The 18,488-nt window shown below is 43.3% G+C and overlaps 1 pseudogene; it reads left to right on the top strand.

The window, feature by feature from the left end:
- The first annotated feature begins 371 nt into the window (after positions 1 to 371).
- On the top strand, positions 372 to 488 carry LOC136637793 (5S ribosomal RNA; annotated as a pseudogene).
- Positions 489 to 18,488: the final 18,000 nt, after the last annotated feature.

Below are 18,488 nucleotides of genomic sequence, written 5' to 3'. Positions count from 1 at the left end.
TATATTCTTTTAACAATGATAGTCATTGGGACTTACTCCTGGTAAGTGTGCGTAGGATTGCAGTCTAGGATTGTTAAAAATGTTCCTGCTTGATGATGTCATTTCTGGTCATGACATCACTTCCAGTGGGTCCTGACAGATTCTCATTCTTAAAAGTGGGTCCTGGTACTAAATGTGTTAGAACCACTGCACTAGGCAATCTCAGTTAAGTCACTGATTCTTGACGTAAGCCCCCTTCGCCCCCCACAGTGCAATATGAGGATAATAATACTGACTTAGTTACAAGGTTGTTGCAATGATTGCAACAAGATAATGCATGTGTAGTTCTCTGGATACTCTACCTGTGCTTCTTGGCTAAGAAAGCATGATAATTCATTAACTGTTTCCCTGCACATGCCTGATCTCGTCTGATCTTGGAAGCTAAGCAGGGTCAGGCCTGGTTAGTACTTGGATGGGAGACCGCCTGGGAAGACCGGGTGCTGTAGGCTTATACCATAGTCTTTGGAGACTGAACGTTGCCAACCAACCTGTTTTTAAATACAGTGGGGTAGACCCTTTACAGTGGGTTCACTTTACAATCAAATCACTTTGCAATGGACTCTCCCTTGTAAAACAAGGCTCATTATATAATAAATAATTCATTTTACAATGGGCTCATGGTTGCCATCAACAGTACTTTGTGGGTAACAGATAAGACAATCAGTGATGCGAATGCAAGTGTTTGGTAGCACCTCAGCCAATAGGAATTATTTCAACATCGTGGCTGTATGAATGGAGGGAAGGAGATAGCCAGAACACAAGCTTTCTAGGTAGCATCTCAACCAGTTGCAACTTTTTTAACATCATGGCTGTGTGTGTAGGTGGTAGAACACAACTTTGTAATTTGTGCTTTATCAGTATGATTTTTAGTTCTGTAGCAGAAACTTCAGCTTCTGAAGTCTTGAAATGAATTACCAAAATCAATGCAATATGGGTTCACATTACTATACATTTGGAATTACCAAAATTACTAAAAACAATTACCATTTGCTTTTGGTTTGCAATTACCAAAAACAATGCAATAAGGGTTCACATAACTATATAATATGAATCAGATAAGGGTTCAGATTACTATAGATTTATAATATAGTGGTGTCTCCAGAATGGATTGCCTTTATAAAGTGAGGGTCCACTGTATTGCAATGTATCTTAAATCCAAGCATGTTCTTATCCTTACCTGTATTTTGAACATTGTTATTTACTTCTGGAAAAATATGCTTGAAATACTTTTCCATTGCATATATGGGATTTCATTTTTTTTTTACAAAATCATATTGTTGCTCATTAGACAGATGATGTGGGGGGAAATCCCCTTTTGATATGACTCCTTCTACTGGTGACCCTTTGAATACCCTGTTTTTTCTCACTTTGCAGAAATGTCATGCTGCCACAGCGCATGGATTATCCTGCATTCTTATCTCCAGACCTGCATGTCACTGCTGGGAACTTTGAGCTGGAGCCTCCTGCAGAAATAACAGAAGAATATAAAAAACTTCAGAAGGCTTTGCAAGAGCCACCCGGAGAAAGGCAAGAAACTAAACAACAGAAAATAACAAAACAAGTGTATCCTTTTTATGTCTGATAGATCCTAATGTTTGTTAAATGCTATTTGAGCATGGGAAGTTTACCTGTTGTTCAATAGAAAGGAAGTCGATGTGAATGAAGAGATGGGCTTCAGGTGTTTTGAGGTGCCTTTTCAGTAGGACCTTGGCATGGTGCTTTGAAAAGACAATTTGTGGCAATTTGAATATCATGACATAGGCTCTCCCCCTTCCCCAAGTGTTCAGATTCATTTTGATACTGCTCTTCTTTGGCTAGGCCAGCATGGGGTCTTGTTGAGAGAGATCCCCAGGCCTCTGAATACCTTATAAGGTGAAAAAAGGCACTTCTGGTTTCCTCAGGAAACCAAAAGTTGCATCTTTTTGGCCAAAAGGGCCATTCTTAGCCTCACAGAGGCAGCATGTGGATACCTGTGGAGCTCAGAAAAGCCACCGGGGGTGAGGGGAGCACAGCTTTGTTTAGTGTCAGGAATCACTTGACAATGGGGGTGCGGGAACGCATCCCTGACATTAAGTGACACACGACTCTACATTCAATAGCACTATTTCATGCATCGCTTGGTTTTCTGGAACGGATTGTGCACATTATGAGAGATATTACTGTACAGTGGGTTCTCCTTTTTTTACTCAGTGTGTGGTTGGTCTGTGAAACTCCTTGCCACAGGATGTGGTGATGCCATCTGGCCCGGACGCCTTTAAAAGGGGATTGGACAAGTTTCTGGAGGAAAAATCCATTACGGGGTACAAGCCATGATGTGTATGCGCAACCTCCTGATTTTAGAAATGGGCTATGTCAGATGCAAGGGAGGGCACAGGATGAGATCTCTTGTTATCTGTTGTGCTCCCTGGGGCATTTCGTGGGCTGCTGTGAGATACAGGAAGCTGGACTAGATGGGCCTATGGCCTGATCCAGTGGGGCTGTTCTTATGTTCTTATGTTCCTGATCCCCAAACTCAGCATCTGCAGATGCTGAGTACACAGCCTCAAAGAATCTTCTTGATGCAATTAGAAGTTGCTTCTGGCTCCCACCAGTGACTTCTGGTTGCATCCTGGAACCTTCTGAGGCAGTGGGGAGGCCGCACATGACCTTCAGAGGGCTGGGTGCGACCCCCAGGTAAGTTATTGTGGCAGTGCACCAGGCCCCTTCTGCTGATTTAATTCTCTGCAGAGTTTCTGAGTGCCCACTGTATTTGTAGCCCTTAAGATGATGAGTGAGATTCAGTCGTCCCAAATCCAAATTGGACAATCTCACCCAAATTCAGAGCCTTGGAGAAGCTATGTGTTCTACTCATGGTTTCTCATAACCCATGCATCAGACTGGAGGTCTGTGAGAATCTGTACCAGCTGAGCAGCCACAAGTGAAGTAGACTTCAGATTAGTTCCAGTCCTGCTCCCTTAAGCCCAACAGCCCCAAGGTCCAATAGGACCTTTTTAACTTCAAAGTGATGCCTCAAAGTGGTAACCAGTTCCTGCCCCCCCCCCATTTGTATGCCTCCCTTCCCAGGAAAATCTTATATATTATTTTCACTTGTTGTCCATAAGTTCCTATGCAAAGGAATACTGGGCTCCTTTACTTTGGATCCTAAAACTACTTCCTTAGTACAATGGTCTGTAGAATCTTAACAGTTTAGCTATACCACTGTGTTGAATATGGAATTTTACCACCATTTCCAATAGGCAATCCAGGCAAACTTGAGACACGAAATGCTGTCCTTCAGTTGTAGCATATGCATAGACACTGGGCTTAGTTTTAGTATTTGGCAAACAACCGCAGGCACACCTGCTTGTTCAGAGCACACTCTGAAAGCCTTGAAATATGCTGAGTCTCTAAGCCCAGTGCTGTAAACAATAAGATGTTATAGAGAAGCAGTCATTATCAAGGAATGTGTTGTGGTTAGCTAGAGCCCCAGCTAGTTGTAACTAGAAGCTTATCAGTATTGCTTCATGTGTTTGAAAGACAATAAAGGCTTGGAGAAAGCTAGGCAAACGGGTCACTCTTGCTCCCTCACTCCAGCTTCCGGCTTCCTCCCTGCATCTACATTTGAATCCTTGTCTGCTGTCTCATTCATTGCTCTGACTCCTTGCTGCTCAAGTTTGCCCTCTCAACCCTCAGAGTGCTTCTGCACTTTGCACTCCATCAAGCAACAAGGCCCTAAGCCTTGTGTGCTTCCCAAAGCAGCATAGTGTTGCTACACTCAGTGATATGCCAGACTCTGCTCCTCCCACTCTCTAGCTCAGCTCTCTCCTCCCTTCACGTTTCCCCTTCCTCTCTGTCCTCCTCTTCCTTTTCCAGTCCATGGAATGGAAGGAAAAGAAGGGCAGTGGAGACGCATACATGGACAATGATGGGTATCCCCCACCTGACCACTTCTACGGCCTCATGAATGCTAGGGTTTTTAGCTTAAATTATCAGCTGCCTTATCTCTGATTAAACTATAAAAACAGCAATTTGTTTTTAAAGTAGTGTAGATCAGTTGATAAATGTAAGAGTCAAATCCTATCCATGTCTACTCAGAAGAAAATCCCATTGTAGCCATTGTAGGGCTTACTCCCAGGTAACTGTGGATAGGATTGCAGCCTAAATGACTGAGAGCCCAATCCTGTCCAATTTTCCAGTGCAAGTGCTGCTGTACCAATGGGGTATGCAGTGCTTCCTGTGTTGGAGAGGCAGTCAAAGAGGCCTCCTCAAGGTATGGAAACATTCGTTCCCTTACCTTGGGGCTGCATTGCAGGTGCACCTGTTCTGGAGAATTGAATAGGATTGGGCCCTTAGCTAGATCCAAGTAGCTCTGCTTATTGAAAGATGGTGGTTGGACTGGTAACTCCAATGGAACATAGGAGGTTTATAGCACAATCCTATGCAGGTTTACTCAGAAGTACCGGTAAGTCTCACTGTGTTCAGTGGAACTTAACTCCCAGGAAAGTGTGCATAGGATTGCAGAATTTCTTTCAGGTATTTTAGTTTAACAGGGCTTTATATTGAATCAAAATATATCCTAAGGGCCCATCCTATTCAACTTTCCAGCACTGGTGCAGCTGCAATACAGCTCCAGGGTAAGAGAACAGATGTTTCCATACTTTGAGGAGGCCTCTGTGACTGCCTTCCCACCACAGGATGCTGTGCGCACCTCATTGGCATGGTTGCACTAGCATTGGAAAATTGGATAGGATTGGGCCCTTAGGCTACAATCCTAAACACCCTAACCTGGGAGGAAGTTCCATTGAACAAAATAAGACTTACTTCCAAGTAAACATGTCAAGGATTATGCTGTTATTTTTTTTTTAAGGCAAAGAAATATGAATATCTCAATACTATTAAACACTACTTTTGCTACTTAGACTGCAGAAAATGATACAAGAGTATCGGAGTCTGAAGACATGGCATGAGAAGGCAGAATATTTAGACCAACTGATCTTGAAAAGAGGACCAAAAACAGTACCAGGACAAACAAAGGTAACCCAGTATCCTTCAGTAGGCCTGGACTTTCTGTTTTGTTTGAGGAGTAGATCAATTTAGGATTGCCTAGACTTTGGCTTATAGAGGTCACACCTAATCTTGTCCCACCTCTTGTCCCAAATGTATTACTGTGAAGAAGTCAATTTGGCACTTTTTAACCTTCGTAATCAGCTCTGCATCTGAAAACATATGATGTCTGATGTGTAATGTCACCCAATAGCCCTTGGTCAAGTCCAGAGTGGTGATAAAGTTGACCTGAAACACCTTGCCTACTAGTTTCTCAGTGTGGGGCACAAGGTAAGTCTTGGTGTGTTATGGCATTCAGTTTCTTCTATGCAGAAATGGACTTCTCCCCTTTGCTTGGGAGTCAGTAGAACTGGGAAGGATTGGAATCTCACTGTGGGGAGAATGATTTCCAAATCCAGCACTCCTCAGGTCTTGTACTTAATGCACTCAGTGTGGGTGCCATTGGTCCTGTAAGGAGAGATGGGAGTGCCAGGTTCAGTCCAGCCTCCAGGGCTTAGTGGAGAAAATTAGGCTAAAGCTGGCATAAGTATCTCACCTTATAATTCATGTGAGGTTCAGAGACAGACTCACCTCTCTACACCTCCATCACGACAGCATTTAGCACATAAGTCAGCCAGCCAGCTTAACTCATGTACCACCACTATGGAGAAATTAAGTGCTGTGCAGTCTGTGGAAAAGAAGGACTTAAGCAAATTGACATGGTTTGATTTCTGTACTGGTCAACTGGTAGTACCACTAAACAGTTCATGAGACTGAGGTGTTCTTTGATCCGGTAGAGACCTTCACGAACGACTTCCATTTTATTAGACTTCAACACCACAACTTTGTCTTCCAAGTCAGTCCTCTGATTTCCAGAGGCTAGGGACAAATAGTGTGTGTGTGTGTGTGTGTGTGTGTGTGTGTGTGTGTGTGTGTGTGTGTGTGTGTGTGTGGCTGCCATCATTTTGTTTTCTTTATGAGCTTCCCATCTGGCTAGCTGCTGCTAGAAACTAGAAGGTTTCTTTACCAGTCACCCCAGGCTTAAGTTATTTACAATAATAAAGATTTTGAAGTTGTACCATCAGCTACTACAGATGGTAGTAGCTCTTCAGAGAGTTGGTGGTGTTCTTTCAGAGTTGTCATATACTCATTTTACTCTGAATTGCCATAGTCTCTAGTCAGATGGATTTTGCAGGTTCCTTCTGAGCTTCAGGTAGTACCTGGTAAACTGGGACCTAGCAGCATGACTCAGCATGACAATGTGCTGTTTTGACCAGCAGTGCAACTAAAAATCCTGGTTTTGATATCTGTTCTAAACTGATACACAGACTGGGAGCAACCTGCTTCTTTCATGCAAGATGCCTCTGCTCCTCCTCCTGCAATCCCATATACCACATGCTGTCATGTCCCTGAGGTCCTCCAACCCTCAGAAATGCTTTCTCAGGCTGGCGGGGTTGGGTTGAGGATGGGAGTGAAGATGAGGACAGAGATGTTCCCTTCAGCAAGCTTCCATTCACTTATGTTTATTTTTTATCCAGCATAAAGATAAAAACTGAATAGTCCTGCTACAATTACTAATTATCACAATAGGAATAATTTTATATATTGGCAAACAATGTAGGTCTCACTTAATTTTTTTCACTTTTTTCAAGATGTCTCGCTTCAAAGAAATTGTTCAGAAGATGCATTCTGCTAGTGGTCAAGACAGTGTCATTGTATTTGACACAGGAGGTTCGTGAGCATCTCTCTCTCTCTCTCCCTCTCTCTCATATACAGGGTGGAAGGAGAAGTGTGTAAATTTTGCTTTTCTAATATTTGCAGCAGGAGCCAAGTTCTAATTCCTTTTGCTGTGTAACCCACTTCAGGAACATATTTGTTGAAAGTGGTATAAAATGTACCTAATAGTAGTCATATATTGGAATTTTTTTTTTTCCTGACTTGCACCTTTTCTGTATTTTTACTATATTTTCTTCTACTTGAATTTTAATTGTATAAGGGCCAAATCCTATCCAACTTCCCAGCTATGTAGCTATGCCAATGAGGCATCTGCTGCATTGTGTGGTGGTGGGGCAGTCATGGAGTTCTCATCAAGGTAAGGAAATGTTTGTTCCCTTACCTTAAGGCTGCATTGCAGCTGCATTAGCTCTGGGAAGTTGGATAGGATTGGGCCCTAAGTTACCCTTGAACAGTGTGGAAAGGCAGCTGAGAAACCCCATTGGGACAAGAAACAGCTTGTAGGTGGATAGGAAAGGGTTTTGTGCTACTTCTTCTTTGCTGTGTGTCTTCTCCAGGTCATTGCCTCCCACTTCATTCTAGTAGAAGTGGCTATCAGGGTTTGTATTTGTATGAATCTTGTTTTGATGTAATGTATAGGTTCACCTTTTAAAGACTGTAAATTGGGCGGACTTAAGATGAAAAGCAAACAACATGAATAAATTCCTAGAGTAGCCCTAGAAAGTGAATTTGTACTTTTACAATTGCAGCACTGAAACTGTCAAATGAAGCAATACAAGTCAGGCATGCTGCAGTAGCAGCTCAGATTGCTGTTGATAGAGGAAGACTGTGTAGATTCTGGAGTTATATCATTTTGTAACTTCTCTGAAAAGTACTATCTTCATATTTGAATAAGATCAAATAGTGTGTTCAAAAAGATCCGTAAACTCTAGTAAACATTTCACAGACTGTTTTGACATGGGTTCAAAATGATTACTTCAATTCTGACAAGGAACAGGTTTAAGGAGGGTGACTTATTAATATGCTTAAACCAATGGTTCTCACACATTTAGCACTGGAACCCACTTTTTAGAATAAGAATCTGTCAGGACCCACCAGAAGTGATGTAATGTTCAGAAGTGACATCATCAGGCAGGAAAATTTTTTAACAAGCCTAGGCTGCAGTCCTGCCCAGGAGTAAGTTCCATTTACTATCATGGTTAAAAGAATATACATAGTAGCTTGTTAAAAGTACAGGTCTGTAACATTTCCCCAAATGCAGTCTCATACCATGATAGTATCAAGTCTAATGTATTAAAAATAAAATATTGAAATTAATGGGGACCCACCTGAAATTGGCTCGTGACCCACTCAGTGGGTCCCAACCCACAGTTTGAGAAACACTGGCTTAAACTCTCTTGTTGGCATAGATTATGTTGACAATCACAATGCAAAGTCTTAACAAATGTTTCTTTCTAAAAATTGCTATAAAGCAGTTTGCAGGAATATTGTCATAAACTGGTGTCCCAGCAAGGTCAGAATATATGGCATGAATATTTTTCTTGCCCATGCTGGGTAACTAGCATTTCCTTTTCAACCTGTTAAAAAAAAGTTCCCATTATCCTCCTTCATGTGAATCTTCTCTCTCAAGGTTTATGCCAGATACTTGGCTTTTGTTCTATCAAAAACTCCTACCTTTAGACAAGTTAATTTGTCTTTGCAAAATGTGTGATCTGTTTTATTTTTCTTACTTACTTTGGGTATTTCCAGAACGCCTTACAGTTGATCCCAAGCCGTGATTCCTTAGTCATAGTATTGGTTGGCTGAATAGTTTACTCTTTGTGGATAGATTTCTCCTTGATGTGTGTCGCTTGTGCTGCATGCTTTTTGGTCTCATTGTTTTGTAGAATTTGTTACAGGTGTATTTATGCCATTAAAGGTTTACTTCTACTACTACTACCTGTTAAAAAGTATTTCTAATCATTCTTTTTCACATCTGCAGCACTAATTGATGAAGCAAAACCAGATGAAGTTCAGGTAAGGCATAGTTGGTAAATTGTTTTGTATTATAAAGAGAAGCTCTGATGTATGGAAGAGGTTACTTCAGATTACTTGGCTCAAAAGTTTTAGGGATTACAGATTTATTCCTTTTTATCCCTAAATAACACAAGTCAAATAAAGGCTTGGTGAATACTTCAGGACCACTGTCATTATGAGCCTAGGCCATGCTCTGTTGTTTAGGGCAGTGGTTCCCAAACTTACTACAATCACAGCACCCTATTATAACATAACCCTAATGAGGAGGTGCCATCACCCAACAGGGAGAGAAATTCCAGCCTTCCATCTTAAGCAGCATTTAGATGAGCCCTGTACTTTTTCTCAGAGTATGGATGAATCGTGTGTTACAGTGATGTTTTTCTAAGTTCACATGCTTCCTATAATAAACATCAGGGGAACCATATGCTGTTTTGTTGGACTGGTTTCAAAATTCATGAAATCCTAACAGTAGACAAGATTACAAGACTATTTATACTTTGGTTTGTGGTTTTTATTCAACAAGGAAATTCCAAACTCTTGCAAAGTTGCTTTGTAACACTTGAGAAAAAATGTTTCTGTCATGCTTATTTATTTGTAAAATTATGATCAAAATGCTTATGAAAATTGCTTACCCTTATTTCAGGCTATATTTCATGTTCATGTTCTTTAAGCAATGCTTATTGTTGTTGCTGCTGCTGCTGTTACAGAAATGGGCGAGTGGTTCACAGGATGTAGGTGATTTGGCTCTTAGGGACATTGAGCCCTCTCAGCCAGTGCCATCTCAAGAAGGAGCAGAGTCAGACACAGAATTAGGAAAGACTCAGGACTTTATTGAGCCAACTGAGCCCTGTCGTCGTATTCCAACACTGACTATAACATCGAGTGCTACCTGCTCTCCAGAATCTTCAGATGGAGCAGAGATCCTGGATGGGAAAATTGTAAGACAACAAGTTCGCCATGAGTCTGAAACCTCTCTCTCAAGTGGAATCACTGAGACTGGGGACTCAGAAGGCCCTGCTCTTGAGGTCAGAGTGATAGAGGAGGAACCACTTGTCACGCCAAGAAAAAAATCCATCACAGAATATCCACCAGAACAAATGCAGGTATCTGCTAATATTTTGCAACATTTTGTCTCCCCCCTTCCCTTCCCTTTCTTCCCTTTTGTTCTTTATTGCAGAAGTGAATATTTTCACCCTTCTCTCTGTGATGGTCAAACTGATGAGAGCTTTGATGTGTCCATTCCTGCTCTTTTGAAGTAGTAACTTCATTAATTAGAGTAGTCTTGGGTGGGATGTGGGATAGTACTATGATGGTGATACCACTATGCTACATCATGTGTTTAGCTACCCTCCCAGATCCTAGATGCACGTCCAATTTATTTAAAGTAGTTTAACAGTAATTTCCTCTACCCTGGGGACTGTAACTCTGTGAGAGCCCAATCCTGAGCTCTGCGCTCACTGCCAGCTTGCAGTGTCCTAATGCCAGGTGAGCGCCCATGCTAGCCCAGTGCTGGTCGGTGCTGGTCTAGTGCTGAGTGGGCGCCTGGCCTCTGCCGCGCGGCAGTCACATGGACCACCATGCAATGGAGAGGAAAGTGGGGTCATGGAAGGAGGCTGAGAGGAGGCATTACGGGGAGGGGGGAGGTGGGCAGAGGGCGGAGAGGAGGCATGATGGGGAGGTGGGGAGAGGATGGGGAGGTGTGATGGGGGAAGGAGCGGATGAAAGTCCCCTTCTCCAGAGGGGCAGCTGCCTTGGGTGTGCAGGATGCAGCAGAGTCATTTTTGGTGCCGCTGCGGCAGTGCACCCCAGGCAGCTCAGAATTGGACTTTGAGTCAGGCTAGGTATCTCCAACAGATAATTGTCACTTCTCTCACATAACCGTCATTATTGGGGTTCTCTGGAACAAGCCATGACAATTAACCTGATTAAAAAAAAGAGATTATTGTGTAGCTATTACTCTGTGAGACACTTTCCAAAACAATTGTAAATCTCTCCACACTGTTTAGAGATGTTATCTCTTTATTCCTATTCAGTGTTTATTCACACTTTTATGATGTCATTTATAGAATAATGATGTGCCACTAAACTGTCATCCAGATTCATTGGGCAGTCCCTTGGGGGGAAAAGAAGTTCTACTTGTCTGGCAGGTATTTGTGGTTTTTGCCACAAGATTTAGGAGTATTTCCCTGCTAACTGGGTAAGAGGCACTTTTTAAGTGGGTGCTGTTCTTTTATTTAGCGGGGGGAGAATAACTTGCTCTCCTCACCCCAGCAGTGTCTTTTCTAGTGGCTATCTGCTGGTGTTCTTTTGCATCCTTTTAGATTGTGAGCCCTTTTGGGACAGGGAGCCATTAGTTGTTTGTTTGTTTTTCTCTGTAACCGCTTTGTGAACTTTCCGTTGAAAAGCGGTATATAAATACTGTTGTTGTTGTTGTTGTTGTTAATAATAACTGGATGTAGCCACAAGGCAGTGGAGGTTTGGGATCAGAGTTTTCCTTCTCTCAGATGAGCTGCCTTCCCAGGCTGACCAGTCCCATCTACCCGGTGGCTGTTTAGTCTCCTCTTACGGCTCGTACAGCCAATTACGTGTTACGTAATTACGTGTTACGGCACGTACAGCTGAACAACATTGAGTGTCTGCCTGTGTTGGAGGGGCTTGACAGTGAACCAACCCTAGAAGAACTTCACGTGGCCCTGGACTCCCTTGCCTTTGGCAAGGCACTAGGAAAAGACAGCATCACTGCTGAAGTCCTAAAGTGCTGCAAAGAGATCATCGTCACTGAGCTGCATGAAATCCTCTGTCTCTGCTGGAGAGAAAGTGGAGTACCTCAAGACATGAGGGATGCAAACATCATCACGCTGTACAAGAACAAAGGTGACAGGGGTGACTGCAACAACTACCGTGGCATCTCTCTCCTTAGCGTTTTAGGAAAGTTGTTTGCCCGAGTTGCACTAAAGAGGCTCCAGGTACTTGCAGAGAGCGTCTATCCAGAATCGCAGTGCGGATTCCGAGCCAACAAGTCCACCACTGATATGGTATTCTCCCTTAGACAACTACAGGAAAAATGCAGGGAACAACGACAGCCACTCTTTATAGCCTTCATAGATCTCACGAAGGCTTTCGACCTGGTCAGCAGGGACAGCCTCTTCAAGATTCTCCCCAAGATCGGATGTCCACCCAGGCTCCTCAGCATCATCAGATCTTTTCACAAGGACATGAAGGGCACTGTTGTCTTTGATGGCTCCACATCAGACCCCTTTGACATCCGAAGTGGCATGAAGCAGGGCTGTGTTCTTGCACCAACCTTGTTTGGGATTTTCTTCGCTGTCCTGCTGAAGCAGGCCTTTGGAACTGCAACAGAAGGCATCTATCTCCGGACCAGATCAGACGGAAAGCTCTTCAACCTCTCCAGACTGAGAGCAAAGTCCAAAGTCCAGCTGAAATGTCTGCGTGACTTCCTCTTTGCCGACGATGCAGCTGTCACTACCCACTCTGCCAAAGATCTCTAGCAGCTCATGGATCGTTTTAGCAAGGCCTGCCAAGATTTTGGACTGACGATCAGCTTAAAGAAAACACAGGTCATGGTTCAGGATGTGGACTCACCTCCCAGCATTACAATCTCTGCGCATGAACTGAAAGTTGTCCATTACTTTGTGTACCTTGACTCAACAATCTCCGACACTCTTTCTCTCGATACTGAGCTAAACAAACGTGTCGGTAAAGCAGCTACCATGTTTTCCAGACTCACAGAGAGAGTCTGGTCCAACAAGAAGCTGACGGAACATACCAAGATCCAGGTCTACAGAGCTTGCGTCCTGAGTACACTTCTGTACTGCAGCGAGTCATGGACTCTTCACTCACAACAGGAGAGGAAACTGAACGCTTTCCACATGTGCTGCCTCCGATGCATTCTCGGCATCACCTGGCAGGACAAAGTTCCAAACAACACAGTCCTGGAACGTGCTGGAATCCCTAGCATGTATTCACTGCTGAAACAGAGACGCCTGCGTTGGCTTGGTCATGTCGTGAGAATGGATGATGGCTGGATCCCAAAGGATCTCCTCTATGCAGAACTCGTGCAAGGAAAGCGCCCTACAGGTAGACCACAGCTGCAATACAAGGACATCTGCAAGAGGGATCTGAAGGCCTTAGGAATGGACCTCAACAAGTGGGAAGCCCTGGCCTCTGAGCGGCCTGCTTGGAGGCAGGCTGTGCAGCATGGCCTTTCCCAGTTTGAAGAGACACTTGGTCAACAGTCTGAGGCAAAGAGGCAAAGAAGGAAGGCCCATAGCCAGGGAGACAGACCAGGGACAGACTGCACTTGCTCCTGGTGTGGAAGGGATTGTCACTCCCGAATTGGCCTTTTCAGCCACACTAGACGCTGTGCCAGAACCACCTTTCAGAGCGCGATACCATAGTCTTTCGAGACTGAAGGTTGCCAATATATAATATGTTAATAATAATAATTTCCCAAAAGAAAAGTATTAATAAAAACTTGTGGAAAATGCTGTGAATATGGTGTGCCTACCTACTGTGGATACTTATCTACTGAACAGAAGTACTGTAGAGAGGGGGGGTTGCTACTAGAAGACTAACGATCCAGAAATTGTCATAAGGCTTTAGGGCCCAATCCTATCTGGGCCTAGCTCCAGCACTGAGCTCCAGTGCTGGGCATTGTAAGCATGCCATAAAGCACGTTTATGGCACCCTCGAAGTAGGGAGTTCTGGCACTGGGCCCAGTGCTGGATGGAGGATGCTGCAGGAGCTGCCTATGGTAAGTTGCAGTTTTCAGGATGACAGAGACATTTTCACTGATTGGCCCAGGAGTAGGGTGGATCTGGCAGAGGCCTCCTCCGCTGGATCCTATCCTCCGTGCTGGGCTGCAAAGCCAGTACAGAAGTTCTCCTGTCTGCACCAGCAAAATAGCTGGCATATACTTGAGTAGCGCCAATGCAGGGTCTGTGCCCTTATTTGGGGTAAGGAAGTCTCCCTGAGGAGACCTCTGGGGCCTCTGCGGGCCCACTGGATACAGTGGTCGCTGTTTTGGCACCACTGCATCCAGTGCCCCTGCTGAGGATAGGATCGGGCTGTTAGTCACAGTAGGGAATAGGAACGAGGGGTCATGCTAAAACTTCACAGAAAACAAGGTTAGGAGGTAAGGTTGATTTGGAGAATTTATCTCTGAGCTCTGCTCTCTCTTCAGCACTCCCCATATTCAGTCTGTAGCCAAATAGGGTCGTTTCTCTCTTCACAACATTTCAGGAAACCACCACTTCCTCTTTTTCCCTTGACCACAGCTGTAGTTCATGTTCTGCTAGTCTCTTGTCTTGACTATTGCAACCTCCTTTTTCTGGTCTACCTTTGGCTCATCTTAGGTCCTTCACCTCCACTTAGCACATAAGAACATAAGAAAAGCGCAGCTTGATCAGGAAAAAACTCTAGTCCAGCCTCCTGTATGTCACAGTAGCTCAACAGATGCCTCAGGGAGTACAAAAGACAACAGGATACCTACATCCTGGTGCCCTCCCTCATATCTGGCATTCTAAAGTAGCCTACCTCTATAATCAGGAGGTTGGACATACTCATCATCATGACTTGTAACCTGTGATGAACATTTCCTCCAGAAATTTGTCCAATCCCCTTTCAAAGGCATCTAGGCCAAATGCCATCACCACATCCTGTGGCAAGGAGTTTCACAGACCAACTACATGCATAAGAGCAAGCCCCACTGGATAGGCCCATCTAGTCCAACTTCCTGTATCTCACAGTGGCCCAACAAATGCCTCAGGGAGCACACAAGACAAGAGACCTGCATCCTGGTGCCCTCCCTTGCATCGGGCATTCTGACATAGCCCATTTCTAAGATCAGGTGGTTGCACATACCCATTATGGCTTGTAACCCATAAAGGATTTTTCCTCCAGAAACTTGTCCAATCCCCTTTTAAAGGTATGTAGGCCAGATGCCATCACCACATCCTGTGGCAAGGCGTTCCACAGACCAACCACACACAAAGTAAAGAAATATTTACTTTAGTCCTAACTCTCCCAACACTCAATTTTAGTGGATGTCCCCTGGTTCTGGTGTTATGTGAGAGTGTAAAGAGCATCTCTCTATCCTCTTTATCCTTCCCATGCATGATTTTGTATGTCTCAATCATGTCCCCCCTCAGGCGCCTCTTTTCTAGGCTGAAGAGGCCCAAACGCCCTAGCCTTTCCTTGTAAGGGAGGTGCCCCAGCTTAGTAATCATTTTGGTTGCTCTCTTCTGCATCCACTTCCACTATATCCTTTTTGAGATGTGGCAACCAGAACTGGACACAATAGTCCAGGTGTGGCCTTACCATTGATTTGTACAACGACATTATAATATTAGCCATTTTGTTCTCAATACCTTTTTGTAATGATCCCAAGCATAGAATTGGCCTTCTTCACCACTGCTGCACATTGGGTTGACACTTAAATTGAGCTGTCTTCCACCACCACCCAAAGATCTCTCTCCTAATCTGTCACAGGCAACTCTGAGCCCATTAGCCCAGCGGTTCTCAAACTTTTAGCATTGGGACCCACTTTTTAGAATGAGAATCTGTCAGGACCCACCGGAAGTCATGTCATGACCAGAAGTGACACCAACAAGCAGGAAGAGTTTTAATAATCCTAGGCTGCAATCCCACCCACACTTACCTAGGAGTAAGTCCCATTTAATAAAATTGTTAAAAGCATATACGTAGTAGCCTGTTAAAAGTACAGATGTGTAACATTTTGCCAAATGCAGTCACATACCATGGTGGCGTCAAATCAAATATATTAAAAATAAAATATTGAAATGAATGGAGACCCACCTGAAATTGGCTCATGACTCACCTAGTGGGTCCGAACCCACAGTTTGAGAAACACTGCATTAGCCTATGTGTGAACTTTTGGCTTTTTGCCCCAATGTGCATTACTTTACACTTACTTACATTGAAACACATCTGCTATTTTGCAGCCCATTCTCCCAGTTTGGAGAGATCCTTCTGGAGCTCTTCACAATCTGATCTTTACCACTCAGAAAAGTTTAGTGTCATCCACAAACCTAGCCGCCTTGCTGCTTAACCCTGTCTCAGTTCATTTATGAACAAGTTGAAAAGCACTGGCCCCAGGACAGATCCTTGATGCACACCACTTTTCACCTCTCTCCACTGTGAAAATTGCCCATTGACACCCACTCTCTGTTTTCTTGTCCTCAACGACTTCCCAATCCTTGAGATGACCTGCCCTCTAATTCCCTGACTGTGGAGTTTTCTCAGCAGCCTTTGGTGAGGTACCGTGTCAAATGCCTTCTGAAAGTCTAGATATATAATATCCATAGGTTCTCCCACATCCGCATGCCTGTTGACCTTTTCAAAGAATTCTAAAAGGTTTGTGAGCCCCTACTTGCCCTTACAGAAATGATGCTGGTTCTCCCTCAGCAAGGTTTGTTTGTCTGTGTTTTAAGATTTTATCTTTGATAATTGATAAGACATTACCTGGAGCAGACATTAGGCTGACCGGCCTATACCTCTTGCATTTCGTACAGATCACATCACACTCCTCCTCAAATCCTTCCACTGGATTCCTGGCTGCTTCTGGATCCAGCATAAGCTCCTTGGTAGAATGAAAGTTCTCCATGGCCTCCTCCCTCCTTAACGATCAGCTCTTTTATCCTGTGGCACTCTATAGTCTCTGTTTATCCCAACCTTCTTCTTCCTTCCTTCCCTCTTGCTCCTTTGTGTCAGTTTCCAGACTGTAAGTCCCTTGGGACAGGGACCCATCTTTTTACTCTTATGTTAAGCATTACATACATTGATTATGCTATTTCAATATGAATACCTGTACAGTAAAGAAAATAAGAGAAGTGACATTAGAGGATTGTTGTGGGAAGCAGCACAAGGCATAAGGGGAGCAAGGGAGAAAGAGTGGACTTATTGAGGGAAGAAGGGACTTTTGGACAGGTAGGATGGAGATGGATGAGTGAAGGTCACAGCAGGGATTATAAAAGTAGAACTGTCAGAAAAGACAATAGCCTGCATGTCAACATAGAGACTTGCTATGTTCTCATGTTCTGCTTTGCATTTCTTTGTCAGTGAATTTTGTCAGCTTTGAATTTATTATTTTTATGAATTCATATTGCAATCTTACTATTACAAAGGTTTTGAAGATGTATGACAATAATTATGTTTTTTCCCTCCCTAATATTCTTGTCCCTGAAATTTCAAAGGAGTGTTATAGTGAGAAAGTTTCCGGGAGTGTCTCAGGTGAGTTTGTGGTGCATGAACCATCAGGTGAATGACATAATATTTTTAATAGTAGGCATCTGTGCCAAAATGGTAGGGCTATACATAAAATGAAATTAATATTTTTGTCAAAGACTAGATTAAACATCTATTTGCAGGTAGATTTGCTGTCTACCTTTAATTTCTGGAATAACCTGAAATTGGGAGACAAGAAACAGAACTTTTTTGTTATTCTAACACCAGTATGAAGTCAGTGCTATATATTGCTGCTCAGCTGGTTCCTAGCTGGTGCCTTGTCATATTGAGCTCCCTGTGATGCCTTAGGGGGACAGTTCCAGTGCTGTTTGGAAACTTTGGTCCCTGACCTATTGGAAAACGACTTGATCTTTCTGGTAAGACAGGACTCTGAGCAGTGGCAGCAGAAACATGATAAGAAATTAACAAAGCTGCTCGGTGAGACTGCAAATTCAGTTCAGTGACTCAGCTGTTCAGTGACCCAGCATGCAGGCTTATCTTTAGACAAGATCGCTGCAGAGATATGCTGGAAAGTTTTGGGGTAACATCTGGTGAAATCTCTGAAACCAAAGCAAAGCTTTCTGGTGATCAGTGTGGGCCACACTGTAATTCCTTGCCCCTCTCCAAAATTAGCTGAAACAAAATGAATTGTGTGCAACATGCAAACATATTCATTTGCATATTTTACAAAGGGAGTAGTTTTTGAGACAAAGAACCTGGGTAGCTTTGGAGCTGGATTTTGGGTCTTATGTATTGCAGGTTTATAGACCTTAATGCAATCACATTTCATGCAGCAGGAGACATACCAATAGAAGCAGTGAATCTGAGAGAATGATTATATGTTCCCATGCACAAAGCATTGCTGTTTCAGTGTTAGGACAATGTCAACTTTACAACAATACACCTTTAATGGAATTCATATAGATTTGGTGCTGTAAATGAGAAACGATTGCACAAAAAATGTAGAAAGGTAGTAAATACCTAGAGAAAGTCAGAAACGCTTGTCTTCAGAAGTATAGAAAGGCCCTTTGAGTTTCTGTGGCTGATCCCCTCTATTCCTTGTCACTCAGGACCTCAAAATAATTTTTTCAAAGAGGTGTATTTTATGGCACTACTGCAGTGATAGCAATAAATTAATAAATGGCCCTTTTAATGTTGCCACAAAATCTGCATGAGGGAGACAAGTTCATACTGCTTGATGGTAGAGCCAGCTGTCCTTATTGTAATCGGGGATGTAATCTGGGATGCTCTTATCAAGGTGTATCACTGCCCCAATCACAGTGAGTTAAGAAAGAAGACTAGCTGGTTGAATTATACTAGAGATTGTAACCTTTGTTGCAATTGGTTCTCACTATTTGCTTCTCAATATTTGTCTTGACTATGTGAAACCACTGAGCAATTTCCTCCATTTA

Source organism: Tiliqua scincoides, chromosome 1, assembly GCF_035046505.1.
Source record: "Tiliqua scincoides isolate rTilSci1 chromosome 1, rTilSci1.hap2, whole genome shotgun sequence".
Lineage (NCBI taxonomy): Eukaryota > Metazoa > Chordata > Lepidosauria > Squamata > Scincidae > Tiliqua > Tiliqua scincoides.
This window is presented reverse-complemented; position numbering and strand designations above follow the sequence as displayed.